Raw genomic sequence first — 23,218 nt, 5'->3', positions numbered from 1 at the left:
GCAGTCACTTGTTCTCCCAAAATTTTAAAAGAATTTTGGAAGCCTGCATTTAGATGCAAGAACTCAGGAGCATAGCTCCTTTCCTGACCCCTTTGACGCTGCCGCCACGAACCTAACGGTGGTGTAGAGGTGGCAGGGTCAGAGGGGTGGGGTAAAGGGAACGCTATCTGTTGACCATCAGATGCGAATAAGGAAGGCTGCGCTCCACTGGTAGAGGTGGATGAAGTGGAGGGGACAGAGGGGTCAGAGGTGTGGGGCCTACCGATGTGGTCCCCGGTGGCGGACTCAGGAGGGATCGCTCCAGAGGGCGCAGAGAAAGATGCAGGCGCACGGTGGCTGGAGTAGGTGCTGTGAAAGAAAAAACAAAAACAATTAATATATTGATATGGAAAAGCCCGGACTGAAACAAAAGTTTTGTGATTAGACAGGTTAACATGGTTATTACTGGGATGTTTAATACTTACACTCGACTCAGCATGGTTTGCCTCAGGAAGGAGAGGGCAGGGGCGTATCTATAGGTTTTTTTTTTCCTTCCTGCTGAGCCACTCCGGGCCTGCATCTCCTCGTTAAACTCCCTCTTAAAGTGATCCCTCAGTGACCGCCACCGCTTCTTAACCTTGCTACCTGTGAAGACAGGAATGAAGAAAAAAAAAAAAACATTGTAAATGCAAGACATTACATTCAGCTCTAAACATCACTGAAAAGTGAATACTTACAAAGTTTGCTCTGCTGCTGTGGAAGAAGGTCCTCCCACCTCGGAAAGATGTTCCGGCATACTTCCAACCAGAGCCGATGGGTGACACTGGTGTCAGCATGCCTGCGGTCAGCCATGTTCCACAGCGGCTCCCGCTCGCGAACCTCCTCGATGAGGGCTTCAATCTCTATGTCAGAGTCTTCTGCGGGAGCACGCTGTGAAGCCTGTGAGAAAAAAAAAATATAAGAACAAAATAAAAATTAGTACACTGAAAAATAAAATTGAACAATCGAACCCCCCCCCAAAAAAACAACTTACTGATGGCCGACCGCGGCGATGAGTCCGCCAACTCTGGGAGTGCCTGGGAGAAACTTCATGGTGTGCAGCAGCAGCAGCAGCAGGAGACTGAAATAAAGGATAAAAAAAATTAGCTTGAATGTATGTATATGTTTTCTTGGTTCTGTTGTATCTGAAAATCTGTTTCATGTATGGTGCTGGTGTATGGTGTGAAGCAAGTGATTCACAACTACTTACACTTGGTTCCTCCTCCACTTGTATATCTCCACCCGTCTCGGTCCCTTCTGACAGCTCCTCATCGGATTCTGTTTCTTGTGTAAACATAATAAATGCATGTAGTGAATAAAATTTATGAAAATTAAAAAACAAAAACAAAAACAAAAAAATTTGGCCATTTACTTACCGATACACGCTGTTGCTGTGGAGGAGGGCTGCCAGAAGAGGACATTGTGTTCCGGTAAACTGTTAACCTGGTGGCTGTGGACCTGGTGGGTCTGTAAGAAAAAAGAAACTTGCAATCTGCTCTACACATTGAAGTAGCAGATTTGGGGTCTTCAAAACTTACTTTAAATATTTTGATGATGCGGTCCTGGTGGCTGTGGTCCTGGTGCCTGTTGACCTGGTGGCTGTGGACCTGGTGCTGTGGACCTGGTGCTGTTGACCTGGTGGCTGTGGACCTGGTGGGTCTGTAAGAAAAAAGAAACTTGCAATCTGCTCTACACATTGAAGTAGCAGATTTGGGGTCTTCAAAACTTACTTTAAATATTTTGATGATGCGGTCCTGGTGGCTGTGGTCCTGGTGCCTGTTGACCTGGTGGCTGTGGACCTGGTGCTGTGGACCTGGTGCTGTTGACCTGGTGGCTGTGCACCTGGTGGGTCTGTAAGAAAAAAAGAAACTTGCAATCTGCTCTACACATTGAAGTAGCAGATTTGGGGTCTTCAAAACTTACTTTAAATATTTTGATGATGCGGTCCTGGTGGCTGTGGTCCTGGTGCCTGTGGACCTGGTGGCTGTGGACCTGGTGCTGTGGTCCCTACTCTATCTGCAATATAAAAAGTATAATGGATTTATAGTTAGACCACCCCAGAACTAGGTAATGTTCAGCAATAATCACCCTGTTAAATTGTGAAAAATAAGTGAACACCCAAACCCAAAAACAGGTGCACGTTATACCATTCTTTTCCATGTCCCAAAATAAAAAAAAAAAAGTAAAAATGTGAGACACCTTTAAAAATATTTTTAAGTTTAAAAAAAAAAAAAATTTACCTCCCCCAAAAAACCTTTTAAAGGATAACCTTTAGTAAAAAATAAGCCCTCAACCAACTCTGTATTGCATGTGTAACCATTGGTACATACACCTGTTTTAAATTTACCTTTATGAAATTATACTACGGACAATTTTTTAATAAACATTTTATTAATATTTTTTTTTATTTTTTTTATTTTTTTTAAATCACAATGGAGCAGAAATGCTCTTTATTTTAAATACAAGTACATCAACTGCGAATGGTTTCAACAGTAAATTTAAAAAAATAAACACTTTTTGTTAAAAAAAGCACTAACACATTCTAACCAAAAGCTGCAGACCACTAGGCTTTGCAATAATACATCCGATTAAAAAAAAAAAAAAATATTCACACATGCTGCACAAACCACTATACTAAAGGTACCGTCACACTGAACGATATCGCTAGCGATCCGTGACATTCCAGCGTCCTGGCTAGCGATATCGTTCAGTTTTACACACAGCAGCGATCAGGATCCTGCTGTGATGTCGTTGGTCACTGCAGAAAGTCCAGCACTTTATTTCGTCACTGGACTTCCTGCAGACATCACTGAATCGCCGTGTGTGACGCCAATTCAGTGATGTGTTCGCTGGTAACTAGGGTGAACATCGGGTTACTAAGCGCAGGGCCACGCTTAGTAACCCGATGTTTACCCTGGTTACTGGCATCGTTGGTCGCTGGAGAGCTGTCTGTGTGACAGCTCTCCAGCGACCAAACAGCGACGCTGCAGCGATCCAGATCGTTGTCGGTATCGATGCAGCGTCACTCAGTGTGACGGTACCTTTAGTAAATACATCAAAAATCAACATTAACCAATATGGCATTGACAAATGCACATGCAACCAACAAGATGCACACAAACATACCTGCAAGCAGAATCATAACGCAAGCATAACACATGAACAGGCGTAATATTGACAAAGGCATAATAAGGTGCAGCCACGTGAACACATACATACAAAAGCACACAGCAGTACAAAAATACACACACACACACACACACACACACACACACACACACACACAAACACACACACACACAGCCATCAGTCCTCCGGCTGGAGCTTGATGTCTTCACAGTGGCAGGCCTCAGGGTGGATCTGGACTGTAGCAGGGCACTGGCTGTTGCAGGACGATGGCAGGCCTCAGGTTGGATTCAGGTTTTAAATGCTCTTGCTGTAGTCAGTACGGCATACACAAATGCACACACACACACACACACACAAAAATGGCAATATACTCACACTGTTGGAGTGTGTCTGATCCTTGCTGCCAGGCTGGGGTCTTGCTGCCAGGCTGGGGTCTTGCTGCCAGGCTGGGCTCTTGGTGTCCGGCTGGGCTCTTGGTGTCCGGCTGGGCTCTTGGTGTCCAGGCTGGGCTCTTGGTGTCCGGCTGGCTGGAGGCTTCTTCTTGTCTCTGGGTCTTGCTGGCATATGTGGGGGTTGAAGGCCCAGACCAGGTTTATATAGATTTGGGGATGTCTGGCCATTTAGATAAAAAATCCTGTTTCTGAGCATGCTCAATAGAAAAAAACGTATTGCAGCGCTGCATTGCGTCGTACGACGTGTCTCGACGCATCCGTCGCTCATAGACTTTCATTGTAGCAAAAGACGTATGCCGACGGATGCGCCGAGACACGTTTTATTGTCGGAGCCAAAAAACGTTACAATCTACATTTTTCCAGACGATGTGTCGCCTCTTTTCGACGCATCTGCCGAAAGACGTATACCGACGAATGCCAATTCGTCGCAATGCGTCGCCAATACAAGTCTATGGGGAAAAAACGCATGCAGCAAAATATTTTGCTGCATGCGTTTTTTTGGCAAAACGACGCATTTTAACGTATTGCAGTTAACGCTAGTGTGAAAGTAGCCTAAGGTGCTATAGCGTTCGGGACGGGGCACCATAGTCTCAGCAGTGTCAGATTCTGGCTCAGTACACGGCGAGGGCAATGTAGTGATCTGAGTCAATGGAACAGCATAATAATCTAGCTGTGGCTGTGCATCAGTGCACTCCATGTCCGATTCATCTTGTAATGGGCAGTTAACAATTTCCCTTTCTAACCCAGACACGGTATGTGTAAAGAGCTCCATGGAGTAACATGTAGTGTCACCTGACACATCCTTCACTTTTGGTTTTGGGTGAAGAACACAGGGAAATGTCTTGTTCCTGACCGGGAGCATCCACTGACGACTCGCTGCTTTTATATTTGGAACTTTCTGAAGAGGAGGCGAAAGAGCTAGAGGCAGAGTCAGCAAGGAAAGCCAAAACTTTTTCCTGCTGCTCCGGCTTTAAAAGCTGTTTTCCTACTCCCAGATAAGGGAGCCTTCGAGGCCTTGTGTAGCCAGACGATGACGCTGGCTCAACACTTCCAGCCTTAGGTGCTATTGTGCTTTTGCCACTGCCACCAGATGCACCACCACCACCATCAGCACCAGCTGGCAACCACCGCCCATGGGCTCATTTTTTGGAAAATCTAACCAAAATAACAACCATTATATGGTACTGTAAAACAAGATAGAAGGTGTATATAAACTTGTTGAGAATTTAAATCTCCCTTTTTTGGGGGGGAGACTGAACCAAAACTCAGGCCCTGTGCATAAAACAACACAATGTAAGTGGCAGAAAGTGGCTGGCTGATATGCGACAAATTAACAGGACTGAAGTATATCCACTTTGTGAGAATTAGAATCTCCCTTTTTTTGGGGGGAGACTGAACCAAAACTCAGGCCCAGTGTATATAACAACGCAATCTAAGTAGCAGAAAGTGGCTGGATGACATACGACAAACTAACAGGACTCCAGTATATCCTCTTTGTGAGGATTTGAATCTCACTTTTTTGGGGGGGAGACTGAACCAAAACTCAGGCTCAGTGTATAAAACAACACAATGTAAGTGGCAGAAAGTGGCTGGCTGATATACGACAAACTAACAGAACTGAAGTATATCCACTTTGTGATAATTTGAATCTCACTTTTTTGGGGGGGAGACTAAACCAAAACTCAGGCCCTGTGCATAAAACAGCACAATGTAAGTGGCAGAAAGTGGCTGGCTGATATACGACAAACTAACAGGACTGAAGTATATCCACTTTGTGAGAATTAGAATCTCCCTTTTTTGGGGGGGAGACTGAACCAAAACTCAGGCCCAGTGTATAAAACATATAAAACAAAAAAACGGAGTATATAGATCCCAATACACATATTTAAAAATATACATTTTTTATTAATCAATAATATTCTGAAAACACGGTGAATACCATATTGTGAGTGATAATATGTAGGCTGCTTCCTATTACAGCAGCAATTACACCACATATATTAACTAAGCCCCTCCCACCAGAGACCATGGGAGACGCTATTATATAGGTGATAATGAATCAGTACACAAAACTGTGTACTACAGTGTCGAGTGCACATTCTACGTGCCCCCCTCACCAAGGATCGTAAGAGTCATCGTATTAGTGAATAAAATCAGGAACGCAATAAAAAATCCTAGCAGCACAAAAATGCGTACCTTACGAACACAGTGTAAACATATAATAAATCTCTGAGGTGAGCACGTGCAAAAGTGGATGAACATATCAGATCACATGTTAATGTCACACACAGACAATATAAAAACTAGCGGCTGAAGAAGAGTCCTTTTCATCCATATGTGGTGGTAAGTTCAAGGCGAATCCGGTAGATGGTCACATAGTGGGCCAGGTTACGATAATGTCCCATATAATTAAAATAACTAAAGACAGAGAATAAACAAAAATTAGAATCAAGGTTTTAAAAACATAGAGGAGAGTCATATGAGGAGAGGATATACTCTAATAACCACTAGGGTTATATCCATAAAAATATTAATATAAAATCAAAGCAGACCGCGAAACGTGCATCAGGGGGGCTGCGTGTGGAACTTAGAAAGACATCCATACACGATGGGTAAGCTGCTTGGTACTTATGAATGGTAATATCTTTGCACTGTGGCACTTTAACTAATAATTTAACTATGGGAGATTGTGGCATTTGTCACATGAAATCCTTATACTAGTGATCTTGTACTAGCAGCCCCAGGGATGTGATATATACTTTTCTTTCTGTTTCGCCGCTACCATCTGTTTCCTCCTCACTTTATCCTGTGCTCTATATGTATTTACTGATGTAATGTTTTCAGAATATTGTTGATTAATAAAAAACGTATATTTTTAAATATGTGTATTGGGATCTATATACTCCGTTTTTTTGTTTTATATATATTGGGGAGTATCCTAGGCTGTCCCAGAGATTTGGGCAAAAATATTGGAAGAGATATATTTATTTTCTCTCGGCCAAAAATTTATGTTAATTTTTGTGAGTTTTGTGTGGAGTCCAGTGTATAAAACAACACAATGTAAGTGGTAGAAAGTGGCTGGAAGATATATGAAAAAATACAAGGACTATAGTACAATTTCAATCTCCCTACAATGATCTCAGGAAAAGTATGGTAGCAATAAAAAGGACTGCTGCACATGAAAGTGTGGACAAATAAACAAGATAACTGTGCAGAAAGGAGCAACAGGATTTTTGCTTTTAAAAAAGCAGTTGGTTTGCACAGCAGCGTACAAACAGCAATGCAGCTATCAGGGAGCCTTATAAGGCAGCCTAATAAGCTACAGAGCTGATGCACAAAAATATAGCCTCCACTGTCCCTGCAAACAAATGATGGTGTTGGACAGTGGAAATCGCTACAGCACAAGCAGTTTGGGGGTTAATCTTCCCTCCCTAACTATATCCCTTCTTCTGATGAAGCTGCAGCAACTAGGGTTGAGCGACCTTGACTTTTTTAGGGTCGAGCCGGGTTTCGCGAAACCCGACTATCACAAAAGTCGAGGATCGACCGAAACACGAAACCCAATGCAAAGGCAATGGGATTCTCTCTCTCTCTCTCTCTCTCTCTCTCTCTGAACTGAAAAGCTGGTGTTACACAGTGCAAATCGCTACAGCGCACAAGCGACAACATGGCAATAGGCGTCCACGCCCCTAAGACCTATGTCATCACTCTGCCCACGCCCCTTCATTGGCTGAAAAAAATGGCGCCAAGCGCGTCATACGAAACGCGACTTTGGCGCGAAAGTCGCGTACCGCATGGCCGACCCCACACAGGGATCGGGTCGGGTTTCATGAAACCCGACTTTGCCAAAAGTCGGCGACTTTTGAAAATGAACGATCCATTTCGCTCAACCCTAGCAGCAACCTCTCCCTATGCTAAGATCGGCAGAAGTAAGATGGCGGCCAGCGTGCACGCCCCTTTATAACCCCTGTGACGCCGCAGAAAGCAAGCCAATCACTGTCATGCCCTTCTCTAAGATGGTGGGGACCGAGACCTATGTCATCACGCTGGCCACACTCTGCGTCCTCCTTCATTGGCTGAAAAATAGTGCTGAAAGTGTCATGCGAAATGCGACTTTTGCGCGCAGATCGCCGACCTCATGGCCGATCCCACACTAGGATCGGGTCGCGTTTCATGAAACCCGACTTTGCCGAAAGTCGTCGATTTTTGAATTTGTCCGATCCGTTTCACTCAACCCTACTTATAACAATATGAACAGTGATAACATTAATACAGATATACCATATCTGGACCTATCAAGAGGTTTAGCCCCCACTCCAACTTATTTTGCCTAAGCTTTCTCAAGGAGAAAGGCAAAAGCTTTCTTTGAGAATTATTTTTCAAGTTTTTTTTTTATTTTAAACATAACATTACAACAAGAGACAAAAACTGCAGGTTAAAAAATACAATAAAAATGCATGTAAAAACTGCACTCAAGAACACAATGAAAAAAACCCAACTAACTGAATTTACTTAATAGGTGTAGAAATGCTGCACGAAGTCTGCAACATCAAACATTTACGAAAAGCTCATTGTGAGAATGTAGTCTAACAGTGTTTGTATAGTTATAGAAAACCACATATGAGAGGTCAGGTGTTCTAGACAAAATAAAAAAGCCTTGAAGCTAAAACTATATCTTTGCAAAAATGGGAAAAAGCCGCCATGGTCAAAATGCTTGCCTTGAGAGACAGTGTCTCAAAGGTGTCAGTTGTGAGCAGTGTTCTGTCTCTCCTGTGATATAGGTCCCCTTGATTGAGGTTTAAGAAAAATAAATTATCATCAGACACCATGAGGTTAGTAATATAAATGTAAAACACCAACAGTGACCTTGACGCATAGATGTCAGCCTGTAATATAAAACATATTACATGACAGGGGAATGAAGGCAAGCCCTTACCTAGGTCACTTCTATATATCATGTACATAAATATACCGTTATAGATTACAGAGGCTGGCTCGGGTGTATTCTTCAGTCTATGGCTCCAAAATAAACAATTAGAAATGGACCAAATACCAGTATTCCTGAAACCAGAAGTGGAACAAGTAGACATTTGGACGTTAATGTTTTATCTCCTATATGCAAATATATTCTTGATGTGAGATTGAAAATCGGGAAGACTCTTTTTTAATTTTGAATTAAGATGTGATTTTGAAATTAAAATAATTCATGGACACATTTATAAAGAAAGAAAGAAAGTGTATATAAGGCACCAATGGACCCGTAATAATGGAATATATAGAGGTATACAAGACTGATAAAGTGAAAAAATACCTTTATTAGACCTTTATTAGATTTAAAGTGCACAGAAAACTATTAAAAGCACTTAAAACAGCCAAAACCAAAGGATGAATGATGTTTTGCATCTTAAAAATGTCCATTTTATAATAAATATGGACACACAAACAGTCTCCCAAATAACCTGAAAATGTAGGCTAAGTATAATACAATATTACAGTTAGTTGCTGCCAATGGTACAGAGAAATGCAGTAAAAGTATGCAACAGCCAACAGTAAAAATAACTGCAATAGATAACATCACATGCAATAAAATATAAATAATAAATATTAACAGCAAAACCTGTCCTGGGAAAGAGAGCACATACAAAGGATCCTGTAGGAAATAAAGATAATACCTCAATCGAGTGTGCAATCACACAAGAATGCTGATGTGTGACCGTAAATTCAACTGAGCAAAAAAATCGGAAAAATAAGTAAGAGAGAGCAAAATACTCCATGCGTTATGCCATGTGCATGTTACGCAGAGTGAGGGAAAGACTAAGTGCATAAAAATGGGAAGAGGGTGGGGAAGCCCAAACACTAGGGATGGGGGAATTGGAGACCCCTAGGTAGAACTGACAACTCCCTGACTCCTCTAACGTCCCAAAATAGGTTCTGCACCTGTCGACGAGCAGGAGCCTAAACCCTGACTGCCCCTAGCGATAGACCCTATATAGGGGGGACGGATCGGGCGCTAGTCAGCTCCCACTACAACTAAAGACAACACGGGTAAGCAAACAAGGATATTCACTTAGCTCGATAAGACACAAAAGAGATCACGCCAACAATCCTCCAAGACAACTCCAAGAAGACACTAATCGACTTCTAGCATTTCAAACCTGGTCAGGGGAATATAGAGCTATCACCAGTGTCTTTCTGAAGTGACTTAAGGTACATAAACACCCAGCAAGGGTGTGTCAATCAGCGGCAGAAGGTGGAGGTCACTGCTAGGTTGTAGATGGAGAAGGATATCACTACACAACAGAGATAAAAAGATCAAGAAGGTGCTTGCAGAGCCAAGCGCAATGATGTTCTACAGCCTGATCCAGAACTGTCTGTTACACCTGACACACCTGTGACAGTAAGGTGACTACATCGGTGGAGGAGTAAATGCACAATAAGACCTACAGGGCCCTGTAAGTTTCGGTTTCTTTTTCGCCTAATAACAAAGATCTTCATTTAAAGACTGCATTTTGTGTTTACTTGTGTTATCTTTGTCTAAGGTTTAAATTTGCTTGGTGATCTGAAACATTTCAATGTGATAACCATGCAAAAGAATAGGAAATCAGGAAGGGGGAAACACTTTTTCACTCAACTGTATGTAAAGGTATAGCGCTATGAGGCAGGAACCAATTGATAATTAGATGGAGCAGGTGTAGAAGAGGTAGGAACCTGAGTGAGAAATGACATATGAATTGAAATGAATCAAACACATGGTTTAGCCTGTTCACTTCTCAAGCCTGTTCACCTTCATGACCAGACCAAATTTTACAATTCTGACCAGTGTCACTTTATATGGTAATAACTCTGGAACACTTCAATGGATCCCACTGATTCTGCGATTGTTTTTTTGTAACATTTTGTACTTCATAATAGTGGTAAAATGTCTTCGATATGTCTTGCGCTTATTTGTGAAAATATTGGACATTAGGTGAAATTTTAAACATTTGGCAATTTTAAAATTTTTTATTTTTATGCCCTTAAATCAGAGAGTTATGTCAAACAAAATAATTAATAAATAACATTTTCCACTTGTCTACTTTATGGTAGCACAATATTTGATACAATTTTTTTTGTTAGGAAGTTAGAGAGGTTAAATTTGATCAGCAATTTATAATTTTTCCAACAAAATTTACAAAACCATTTTTTTTAGGGACCACATCACATTTGTAGCTAATTGGAGAAGTCTATGTGACAGAAAATAGACAAAAAATGACACCATGATAAATACTGCACCCCTCGAGGTGCTCAAAACCACATTCAAGAAATGTTTTAATCCTGCAGGTGCTTAACATGAATTAATGGAATGTGTAAGAAAAAATTTAACTTTTTTCACAAAAAATTGACTTTAGACCCAATTTTTTTATTTTTACAAAGGTAACAGGAGAAAATGGAGCACACAATTTGTTGTGCAATTTCTCCTGAGTAAGCTGGTACTCCATATGTGGGGAAAACTACTGTTTGGGCGCATTGCAGGGCTCAAAAGGGAAGAAGCGCCATTTGACTTTTTGAATGCAAAATTTGCTGGAATAATTAGTGAACGTCATGTCATGTTTGGAGAGCATCTGATTTGCCTTAACAGTGGAAACTCCCCACAAGTGACCCCCTTTTAGAAACCAGACCAATCAAGGAAATTAGCTAGATGTGTGGTGAAACCTATAATCTCCAGGTGCTTCACAGAAGTTTATACCGTTGAGCCGTGAAAATAAAAAAATCTAATTTTCCCCCAAAAATGTTCATTTGGCCCTAAATTTAGCATTTTCACAAGGGTAACAGGAGAAATAGCACCATACAATTTGTTGAACAATTTCTCCTGAGTATGCTGATACCCCATATGTGGGGAAAAACTACTGTTTGGGCGCACAGCAGGGCTTGGAAGGGAAGAAGCACCATTTGACTTTTTAAATGGAAAATTTGGTGGGATCATTAGTGAACACCATGTTGCGTTTGGAGAGCCCCTAATGAGCTTAAACAGTGGAAACCTGCCACAAGTGACCCCATTTTTTAAACTCTATCCCATTTTTTAAACCATCTGGATGGTGTGGTGATCACTTTGAAACTCCAGTTGCTTCACAGAAGTTTATAATGTAGAGCTGTGAAAATAAAAAATCACATTTATATATCCCAATGGGGACAGTGCCGATAATATCTGTAAAGTACCGTGGAATTAATGGCTCTATGTAAGTGAGTGAAATAAATAAATATAAAAATGAAAAAAATTATTATTTTTGCATTGCTTCATTCTGAAAGCTATAACTTTTTTTATTTTTCTGTTGATAGAGCTGTATGATGGCTTTTTTTGTGGCAGAAAATGAAATTTTCAGCTGTATCATTTTTATTTACATTTGTCTTCCTGATCACATTTTATTCATTTACTTTTTGCTTGGCGGTATGATGATAAAGCATCATTTTTTGCAGTATTTTTTTTTACGATGTTCACTGAAGAGGTTAACTGTGGGACAGTTTTGCAGGTTGGGACTTTCTGGAAGCGGCAATACAAAATATGTGTACTTTTTTGCTTTTTTTATTTTTGTCATGAAAATATTTAATTATGGGTACAATATATTTTTATTTTGTTTTAAATATTTTGTGATTTAAAAAAATATATTTTTACTTTTTTACTTAAGCCCTTATGGGACTTTTACTTTTTTCACTTACAAAGCATAGCAATGCATGAGCACTGCTATGCTTTAGGCCTCCTTCACACGTTTTTCTTTTGTGTTCATATACGGTTTGCTTTGAACCCCTTAATCCCCGGGTCATTTTTCATTTTTGCGTTTTTGATTTTCACTCCCCCTCTTCCCAGAGCCAAAACTTTGTTATTTTTCAGTTAATGTGGCCTTGTGAGGGCTTGTCTTTTGAGGGACAAGTTGTACTTTTGAATGACCCCATTAGTTTTAACATATTGTGTTCTGGAAAACAGTAATAAAAATTCCAAGTGCAATAATATTGCAAAAAAAGTGCAATTCCACAGTTGTTTTTTCTTTTTTTACCATGTTCACTAAATGCTAAAACTGACCTGCCATTATGATTGTCCAGGTCATTATGAGTTCACAGATACCAAACATGTCTATGTTCTTTTTTATTTAAGTGTTAAAAAATGGCTCCATTTTTGAGACCTGTAGCATCTCCATTTTTCATGATATGGAGCTGAGTGAGGGCTTAATTTTTGAGTGTCGAACTGACGTTTTTATTGATGCAATTTTGGTGTAGATACAATGTTTTGAGCACCCACTATTGCATTTTATTATTTTATTGCAATGTAGCAGCGATCAAAAAAACGTAATTCTGGTGTTTTGAATTTTTTTCTTGTTATGCTGTTTAGTGATCGGGCTAATTCTTTTTTTTATATTGATAGATCGGGCAATTCTGAATGTGGCAATACCAAATATGTGTATATTTGTTTTATTGATTTATTTTGAAAGGAACCAAAGGGAGGTGATTAGAACTTTTATATTTTTTAAAACTTTTTTTTAACTTTTTGCATGCTTCAATAGTCTTGGGAGACTAGAAGCTGCAGTACTTTGATCGCCTTTGCTACACACAGGCGATGATCATATCACTTTTTTTTTACCACTTTTATGAAAAGTACAATATGTCTCAAAAAACTTTTTCAGAATCAGTGGGACCATGCAGCCCATTTCTCTTCAAGTGTCTCCTTATTGTGCATCCTGAAACAGCCACACCGCTAGTTTTCAGAAAGTCCGGTATTTCAACTGATTTTATTTGTGGGTTTTTCTTTGCATTCCAAACAATTTTCCTGGCATTTGTCACAGGTCACAGGTGAGGATTGTACCTTTAGTAGCTAATTAAACCCATTTTGTCAACTTCTGTGCATGTTATCAGGCCACAAACACCAGGGTATGTCAACTTTTGATCAGGGACATTTGGATGTTTTGAGTTGTCATTATGATTTTAAAAACAGAAATCACAGTAGTTTGACAATAAATGACTTCATCCAACCACTAACCATGAGTGGAGAAAAAGTTTATCATTCATATTTTGTGAAAAAAAGGCCAAGAAACCAAAACTTCTGCCAGGGTATGTAAACTTTTGAGCACAAATGTATAAGAAACCACATTATTTTAGTTCTTAATTTTTATTTTTTCACCCATAAGTATTTCAGTTTGTTTTTCAATTGAATGGTAAAGAATAGTGTTGAGTAGTGTTGAGCGATACCGTCCGATACTTGAAAGTATCGGTATCGGATAGTATTGGCCGATACCCGAAAAATATCGGATATCGCCGATACCGATATCCGATACCAATACAAGTCAATGGGACATCAAGTATCGGAAGGTATTCTCATGGTTCCCAGGGTCTGAAGGAGAGGAAACTCTCCTTCAGGCCCTGGGATCCATAGGGATGTGTAAAATAAAGAATTAAAATAAAAAATAATGATATGCTCACCTCTCCGGCGGCTCCTGGACTTCACGCTGGTAACCGGCCGGCTTCTTTGTTTAAAATGAGCGCCTTCAGGACCTGCAAATGACGTCACGGCTTCTGATTGGTCGCGTGCCGGTCACATGGGTGGCACGCGACCAATCAGAAGCCGCGACGTCATTCGCAGGTCCTGAAGGCGCTCATTTTAAACAAAGAAGCCGGCCGGTTACCAGCGTGATGTCCAGGGGCCGCCGGAGAGGTGAGCATATCAATATTTTTTATTTTAATTCTTTATTTTACACATCCCTATTGATCCGATACCGATACCCGATACCACAAAAGTATAGGATCTCGGTATCGGAATTCCGATACCGCAAGTATCGGCCGATACCCGATACTTGCGGTATCGGAATGCTCAACACTAGTGTTGAGCGATACCGTCCGATACTTGAAAGTATTGGTATCGGATAGTATCGGCCGATACCCGAAAAGTATCGGATATCGCCGATACCGATACCCGATACCAATACAAGTCAATGGGACACCAAGTATCGGGACACCAAGTATCAATGCTCCCACCACAACGGCGCTCTGACACCAGCATGTCTCAAGGTAATATCATTACATCTTTGATAGCATGCTCACATTTCTCCTAGGACTTGGGCCTGCTGGTGCCGGTTACATCCTCATGCTCTGGATTTGTATTGAGCTTTCTATATATTTTCTGGAGATACATTATCACCCCACTGGGTTATCGCTTTGGGCCCGTTATTTATCTTCTTGTATTGTTATACCCTCATGTAGAGTGGCCCATGTATGATCCGCTTTACATGCTCTTTCTATCCATGGGCATACTCCGGTGTGTTGGTATAGCTAGGATGCCTGGATTCTTTGTGTCCTTTTCCAGCAGTTAACATCTATCATGCTGATGTAGTTTTTTCTGCTTTTCCCAATTATCTGTTGTCCACGTATATTTATTGCCTGTATTTTTTGTATTTTACGCTTCAATAAAATTGTTTTTGATACCTCTACCTCTTGGCTGTGGATTTTAGGATATATTTATAGTCCTTTTTGGACTTGGCATATTCTTTCATTCTTACCCTAAACCACAACCTGGCGTGTTCTTATAGGTTTATATATAAGTATCGGAAGGTATCCTGATGGTTCCCAGGGTCTGAAGGAGAGGAAACTCTTCTTCAGGTCCTGGGATCCATATTAATGTGTAAAATAAAGAATTAAAATAAAAAATATTGATATACTTACCTCTCCGGAGGCCCCTGGTAACCGGCAGCCTTCTTTGCTTAAAATGAGCCCGTTTAGGGCCTTCCATGACATCACGGCTTCTGATTGGTCGTGTGCCGCTCATGTGACCGCCACGCGACCAATCACAAGCCGTGACGTCATTTGTTGTGAATTCTGTTATCGAAATCCCTCCTGTGGTCATGAATGGTACTTCAGCGAGTTCTGTCCATGGACTCCCTCTGGTGGCTGTGAGTGGAGCTGCTGCTTCTGAGGTTCCTTCCACAGGTGACGTGGTTTATTCTTTGGCTGGCTGTTCTATTTAACTCCACTCAGATCGTTACTCCATGCCAGCTGTCAATGTTCTTGTACTGGTTCAGTTCGCTCTTGGATCTTTCTGGTGACCTGTCTACTCCAGCAGAAGATAAGTCCCTGCTAGTTATTTATTTGTTCATTGTTTCCTTGTCCAGCTGGCTATCATGATCTTGCCCTGCTAGCTGGAAGCTCTGGGATGCAGAGTGGCACCTCCGCACCGTGAGTCGGTGCGGAGGTCTTTTTGCACACTCTGCGTGGTCTTTTTGTAGGGTTTTGTGCTGACCGCAAAGATACCTTTCCTATGCTCAGTCTGTTTAGTAAGTCTGGCCTCCCTTTGCTAAAACCTGTTTCATTTCTGTGTTTGTGACTTTCATCTTATCTCACAGTCAATATATGTGGGGGGCTGCCTTTTCCTTTGGGGAATTTCTCTGAGGCAAGGTAGGCTTTATTTTCTATCTTTAGGGCTAGTTAGCTCTTAGGCTGTGTAGAGGCATCTAGGTCATGTTAGGTACGCTCCACGGCTATTTCTAGTTGTGTGATAGGATTAGGGGTTGCAGAGCTCCCACTTCCCAGAGCTTGTCCTGTGTCAGTTTAACCATCAGGTCATTCCGGGTGCTCCTAACCACCAAGTCCATAACAGTCATTCTCAGGTCCTAAATTCCTAGAATGAGGAGTTTAGGGCCTGAGAATGACGTCGCAGCTTGTGATTGGTCGCGTGGCGGTCACATGAGCGGCACCCGACCAATCAGAAGCCGTGACGTCATGGAAGGCCCTAAACGCGCTCATTTTAAGCAAAGAAGGCTGCCGGTTACCACTGGTGATGTCCAGGGGCCTCCGGAGAGGTAAGTATATCAATATTTTTTATTTTAATTCTTTATTTTACACATTAATATGGATCCGATACCGATTCCCGATACCACAAAAGTATCGGAACTCGGTATCGGAATTCCGATACCGCAAGTATCGGCCGATACCCGATACTTGCGGTATCGGAATGCTCAACACTAGTAAAGAACATAAGTGACATTATAGGTGGAAAAAAAATCTGAAATGATTCTTTTATGATTTTTTTAAATTATTTTTTTTACATGTCAAAAACCTGGCAGTTTAATAAGTCTGTGTAGAGTTTTATATCCACTGTATACTACATCTCCTCGGTCACAGTAGGATGATGTTTTTTAATGATACCACTTTTGTGCAGATATGTTCTTTTGATCGCCCGTTATTGCATTTTAATGCAATGTCGCGGCGATCAAAAAAACGTAATTCTAGCGTTTAAATTTTTTTTCTCGCTACGCTGTTTAGCGATCAGGTTAATGCTTTTTTTTATTGATAGATCGGGTGATTCTGAAGTCAGCGATATCAAATATGTGTAGGTTTTATTTTTTTTATTGTTTTATTTAGGATGGGGCGAAAGGGGGGTGATTTAAACATTTATATATATTTTTTTCACATTTTTAAAAACATTTTTTTTTAACTCATGCCATGGGAGGCTAGAAGCTGGCACAACTCAATCGGCTCAGCTACATAGCAGCGATCATCAAATCGCTGCTATGTAGCTGAAATGCAGGCTTGCTATGAGCGCCGACCACAGGGGGGCGCTCACAGCAGGCCGGCATCAGTAACCATAGAGGTCTCAAGGACCTCTATGGTTACTGTCCTAACACATCGCCGACCTCCGATCATGTGACGGGGTCGGTGATGCGCTCATTTTCGACCGCGCGGAAGAAAGTGGTAGATAAATGCCGCTGTCAGTGTTTGACAGCGGCATTTAACAGGTTAATAGCGGCGGCTGAATCACTATTTCACCCGCCGCTATTGCGCGCACATGTCAGCTGTACAAAGTAGCTGACCTGTCGCGACTTTGATGTGGGCTCACCGCCGAAGCCCACAACAGAGGGGGAGACACAACATGCGCAGTACTAGTGCGGCACATGTCATGAAGGGGTTAATGTTCTTCACACTTGATCTCCTCCACTGCTCTAACACGTGAAAGGGAACCTGTCACGACATTTATACTGCCTGAACCACAGGCAGCTTGAATCAGAGTCTAGCTGTGCTATTGCAGCAAGGTATGTCTTTCTCCAAAATGTCTTTGTGGCGACCACAACAGAACTTGAAGTATGTAGCAGCATCTTTCTGCAAAGACACAGCTCTTTCTACCAGCCATTGGAATGAGCAGAACTGAGAGGAGTGATGTACTACAGGATATGGCTATATGTAGAGGGGCTGAAAGAATTGATGTACTTCATGATGAGGCATTACATAAAGAAGGTGAGAGAAGTGATGTACTGCAGGATTAGGCTGCATATAGATGAGAGGAGGGATATACTTTGGGATAGGGCTGTACATAAAGGGTGTTATGCCAAGTCACTACTCACGGACAAGCCATGAGGCAGGGTAGTCAAGGGGTCCAGGGTTAGATACCTAGAGAGCTCGTCATAAAAAGAGTGGTGAGACAAAGGCATAGTCAGGTCACAGCCCGGGGTCAGAATTCCAAGAAGATTGTGGCTCAAGACTAGGCAAAAGAGGCTAGGCAAATGGATGGTCAAAGATAAGGTATAAGGTTGGGCAACAAAGATCAGAATACAGGAACATAGAGCACAGAGAAATCACACAACATTTGAGCTTAGCTACAACTGGCAAGGTCTGCTAATGGCCATCCAGCTAAGTAGCCACATAAACACCCAGAACGGGTGATACCTGGAGGAGCCTGCAGGCACAACCAGAGTGGCCCGCTGACCGGTCATTCACAATACTGACACCTTAGCACACCTTTATCCTATAGAGTGGCTGAGCTGGTGGAATTGTGACAGAGAGTTGAAAGGTATGATTTATTGCAGGTTGTGGGTAGAGAAAGAGGGGCTGAGAGGAGTAATGTATTGCAGTAGGGGACTGTATATAGAGATATTTGAGAGGAGTTCTGGTGCTGTAAATAGAGGGACTGAGGAAGGATGTACTGCAGGATGAGATTGTATATTTAGGGGGAGTAAATAATTTGTGACCGGAACCCGTAATGTGACCCCACATGGCACTACACCTCTTAATGCTACCCAACGTGCCTGACGGGCTGTGAGACTAGGTTTGATTGCTTTAAACATTATTAGTCAGTTGAGTGCTGCTGTCAGTGTGTTACAGGTTTGCGGGCATCTTGCTGTATCCTACTGGCATCAGAGCTCACCCTATTATATATTTAATGTGGTAAATTGGCGCATCACAGCTCTGGATCCATTGAGGTGGGGAGTATCACGATTGATTTTGATGAAATCTACATATTTACCCAACGCAACTACACATATGAGTAACAAAAGTATATTCAGATTATCATATTGCCAATTTTTTAGGAATTTGTCTCATTAACCCATATAGTCTAATAAACTGGTGATATATGAGCGTGGGACCATCAACTAGTGATTATACACATTTATTAAATGGAACCTAACTGCAAGATTGCAGCCAGGCATGGTTTACACTGAAACACTGAGGCATTTTACAGTAAACATACTTTGAAAAGACTGCTAAGGACTATGTGTCTCAGCTAACTAGTCCGATGTGGTCAGCATGAATCTGATGACAGGTTCCATTTATTGAAGCATATAAGGCAAACATACATTAGTTTTTAAAAATTCACTATTAGTGAACGGAACCTGTCAAGTGAAAACTTCCCCCCCCAAAATGATAACATACTAACTTGCCAGTCTAGGCTTCCGAAATGTTTGAGCCATTTCTGATTTCTCTTGTGATATCCACCAAACTGCGGTGCAGAACAATGTAGCATATTGTACAACCTAAACTCCAGTTAGAATGAGACAATTACGTAAAATAAAAATAATTCTATACCTGCATCGTACTTCCGTGGTTCCCTTGCCTGGCCCCATTAGTCTCTGCACACTTTACCTCCTGTAATGACAACATGTCTCTTGGGACTGCTGCCTCCAATAGAGGAACATTAGATAAGATGTGTAGAGCTTGTCAGGGGCAGTATAATGAGCCAAGGAGGCAGCAGAGATGGCTAGCAAAGTGTTTTTTCCGCTTTTATTTGCACATTCTACTGTTTTCTGCAGATAAATCAGAAGCAAAATATGCACTAAAAGCAACACAAATTAATGTAATGTGCCCTAAGATACTGTAAATAGAAAACTTTCTGGCAAAATGTTTTACTCTAAAGTTTATTTTACTGTAGAGCATAACATTTGTGTATCAACTTTTTACTTTTCATAAAAGTATATCAGGTCAGATAGGCCCATGAGCGATAAGGGCTTTCTGTGTTTTTCTTGAAGTTGACAAATATTCACTTTAAATCTTATTTAATACTGATTTTTGTTTAACAGAAATTGACTATTTACCCTTCAAAATGTACCTTATAACCTGAGGGTAAGCTCTGGTCTTTTGCAAGCTGGCACATCCTGTACGAGGTTGTTGAGCAGAGACAAAACCAGGCTGACATTGATATACATCATCTCAGGGTGCAGTTTGCTGATTTATAGGACATTAAAATAACCAGTCGTAGAATATATTTTCAGTGTTCATTTTTAGCAGTGGTATAAATCTATATAGACGGGACAATAAATGTCAAGGAAAAGCAATAGTTGAAATACACTTTTTTGAAAAATAGAATACACAAAGTGCACTTAAGAGGAAGTCTCATGTATTGTATTCTACTGCAGCCTACTTTAACCCCTTGAAGACCTTGGATGCAGAGTCGGACTGGCCCACCGAGAAACCCAGCTGTGACCCCTTGTTCTCTTGTCCATGGTTGTGCTCCCTCATTGGGCCAAGGGATTTAGGGGGCATAGTCAGGGCCCAAGGACATAGGGGGCCTAGATGGGGCACATTATTAAGTAAAGGGGCAAGGATGAGAGACTTAAACAGAACCTGTCAGGTCCCCCATGCCCTCAAACCCCGCAGCAATAATTGATTTATGAGTAAACTCCCTTCCTAACAAGGCCTGTATAATGTTTTTTCTATAGAAATGAAAGTTTAAGAAAAGCATTTATACTGTCTCCGTTTCCTATACTAATGAGGACTTTGACTTGTCGATGGGGTGTTAGTTCTCGCAGACTAGTCAGCCCTCTTTGCCTCTTATCATGGGCTTCAGAGGTGCACTGCGCATGTCCAGAAGTTCAGTAGATGGCTTCCGACATGCGAAGTGCGTGCCTCTGAAACTAGGAAGTATACACCTGGCTGCAGAGGTGCACTGATGCTGACGAAATGTGCAGCACACATGCACGAGATTTGCAGTGACTGGCGATGATGACAGCTCCTGCAAATGATGTTTTCACATCCACAGGGGCGTGATAACATGGGAAAAGAGCTTACTAGTCAGAGGCAACTAACGCCCCATCGACTAGTCAAAGCCTTCATTAGCATACAAGATAAGGGCAATATAAATGTTTTTTTTAACCTCCTTTTTACAGAAAAATGTTATACAGGGCTGGTTAGCCAGGAAATTTACTCATAAATAAGTGAATGCTGCTGGGTTGGAGGGCGTGGGGGACCTGACAGGTTCCCTTTAAGTACTGTATGGGGGCCAGAATAAGCAACATACTGTCACAGGTTTAGTATGACAGGGAGGAGTCAATTTCTCCTACTCCTGCACTGATTAGAAGCACTTCAAGTTCATTTTAAACAGTACAGTTTTCTTTTAGCAGTGCAGGGGTTAATCTGTTCAGTTGAGAGCTCCTGGAAGCTTTCCTGCCTTAAGACTCTCAGATGTGCACCGTTAGCAACTCTCATCTCCCATATAATCTGAGCCCTGGCTAGCACTCATTGTCAGAGTTCCTTTTGCTGCATGCCTGGAGGTTGTCGGTGGTTATTATTGGAGAATGCGTTTGGTGGATTTATCTGTGACTGTTGCTAGGTTTTGAATGTGTGATAGTATTAATTTACTTACCAGTAACGGCATTTTTCGGAGGCCCATGACAGCGCCACGAGAGAGGGGATCAGCCCTTCAGGAACAGGAAACCTACAGATACAAAAGGGCGGCACCTCTCCCACGCATCAGTTGGATTACAGAGCTTGAGAGAAAATATATATATACCACTTTAACAATACACCCTATGTGAAACTTATAAGTGGAAGAAGTGCACACCCATACTTTAAAGGGAGGGAACTAAGGGTGCTGTCATAGGCCTCTGAAAAATGCTGTTACCGGTAAATAACTTAATGCTTTATTTGGACTCTCATGACAGCACCACAAGAGAATTACAGAGATGTAAACTAGCTTAGGGAGGGACTACAGCTTGCAGCAGCCTTAACCCGAAGGTAAGCTCAGAGGAAGCACCCATGTCTAGCCTATAATGGTTAAAAAAGGTGCACGGTGACCCAGGTTGAATGTGCCTTTAAGTGCTGTGGAGTCGAACCGCTACCTGCTGTGTAAGCTAGAGAGAGAGCCTCCCTAATCTATCTTGCTAGTAGACACAAAAGAGCACAGTGAGGTCAAAAATACTCTGTTGTAAAAAAAAAATCACAGTAATAAGCAAGTGCTAGTCAAAAGATGGAAAAAACAGGGTATTTAGTTGATACTTTTTTTGCAAAAAAATGTATACTAAGCTGCTCCACCAATCGTCAAGGTATACCCATATAGAGCAGTCCTAACTAATGTATATAATTCCTATCTGATGTATTTAAAAACCTGATCATCTGTATAGTACCTGTATGAGCAGGGTTCAGAGAGGGAATATCCATGTGGACATGCTGGATGGAACAGCTTTGATGCAAATGACCCATAAGGAGTGGTGGACTCCTGTTGTGAATTCCGCTCTTGGGCTCCCTCCGGTGGTTGTAAGTGGCACTTTTGTGAGTTCTGCTCTTGGGCTCCCTCCGGTGGTTTTAAGTGGAATGGCTGCTCCTTGGATTTAGCTGTCTTCAGCTGCTTCCACTGATTGTCTTTCTGCTCGGCTATTTATGCCTGGCTCTTTCCTTCAGCCAGTGCCACTTGTCAATGGTTCCTGGTTGGATTCACATCTCTCTTGGATTTCCCTGATATCCTGACCAGTTCAGCAAAGATAAGTCCTTGCTTTGCTCTTTTCTGTCCACATGTTGTGGACTTATTCGCTCTGTGCATTCTATGTTTTGTCCAGCTTGTCAGTATGGATTAATTCAGTTAAGCTGGAAGCTCTGGGAAGCAGATTTACCCTCCACACCTTTAGTCAGGTGTGGAGATTTTTGTAAACTCTGTGTGGATTTTTGTAGTTTTTAATACTGACCGCACAGTATTCTATCCTGTCCTATCTATCTAGCTAGACTGGCCTCCTGTGCTACATCCTGGTTTCATTCTGTGTATGTCTTTTCCCTCTCCACTCACAGCCATTATTTGTGGGGGGCTATCTATTCTTTGGGGATTTTCTCTGAGGCAAGACAGCTTTCCTGTTTCTATCTTTAGGGGTAGTTAATTCTCAGGCTGTGACGAGGTGCCTAGGGAGTGACAGGAGCATCCCACGGCTACTTCTAGTGTTGTGTTGAGCTTAGGGACTGCGGTCAGTACAGGTACCACCTCCTTCAGAGCTCGTCCCATGTTGCTCCTAAACCACCAGTTCATAACAGACTCCCTAGTCTTGTAGAAACAAGAGTATTTTTGACCTCACTGTGCTCTTTTGTGTCTTCAAGTTTCTTGGTGGTGTGTGAACAGGTTCCTACAGACTTGT

Source organism: Ranitomeya imitator, chromosome 3 (genome assembly GCF_032444005.1).
Source record: "Ranitomeya imitator isolate aRanImi1 chromosome 3, aRanImi1.pri, whole genome shotgun sequence".
NCBI lineage: Eukaryota > Metazoa > Chordata > Amphibia > Anura > Dendrobatidae > Ranitomeya > Ranitomeya imitator.
This window is presented reverse-complemented; position numbering follows the sequence as displayed.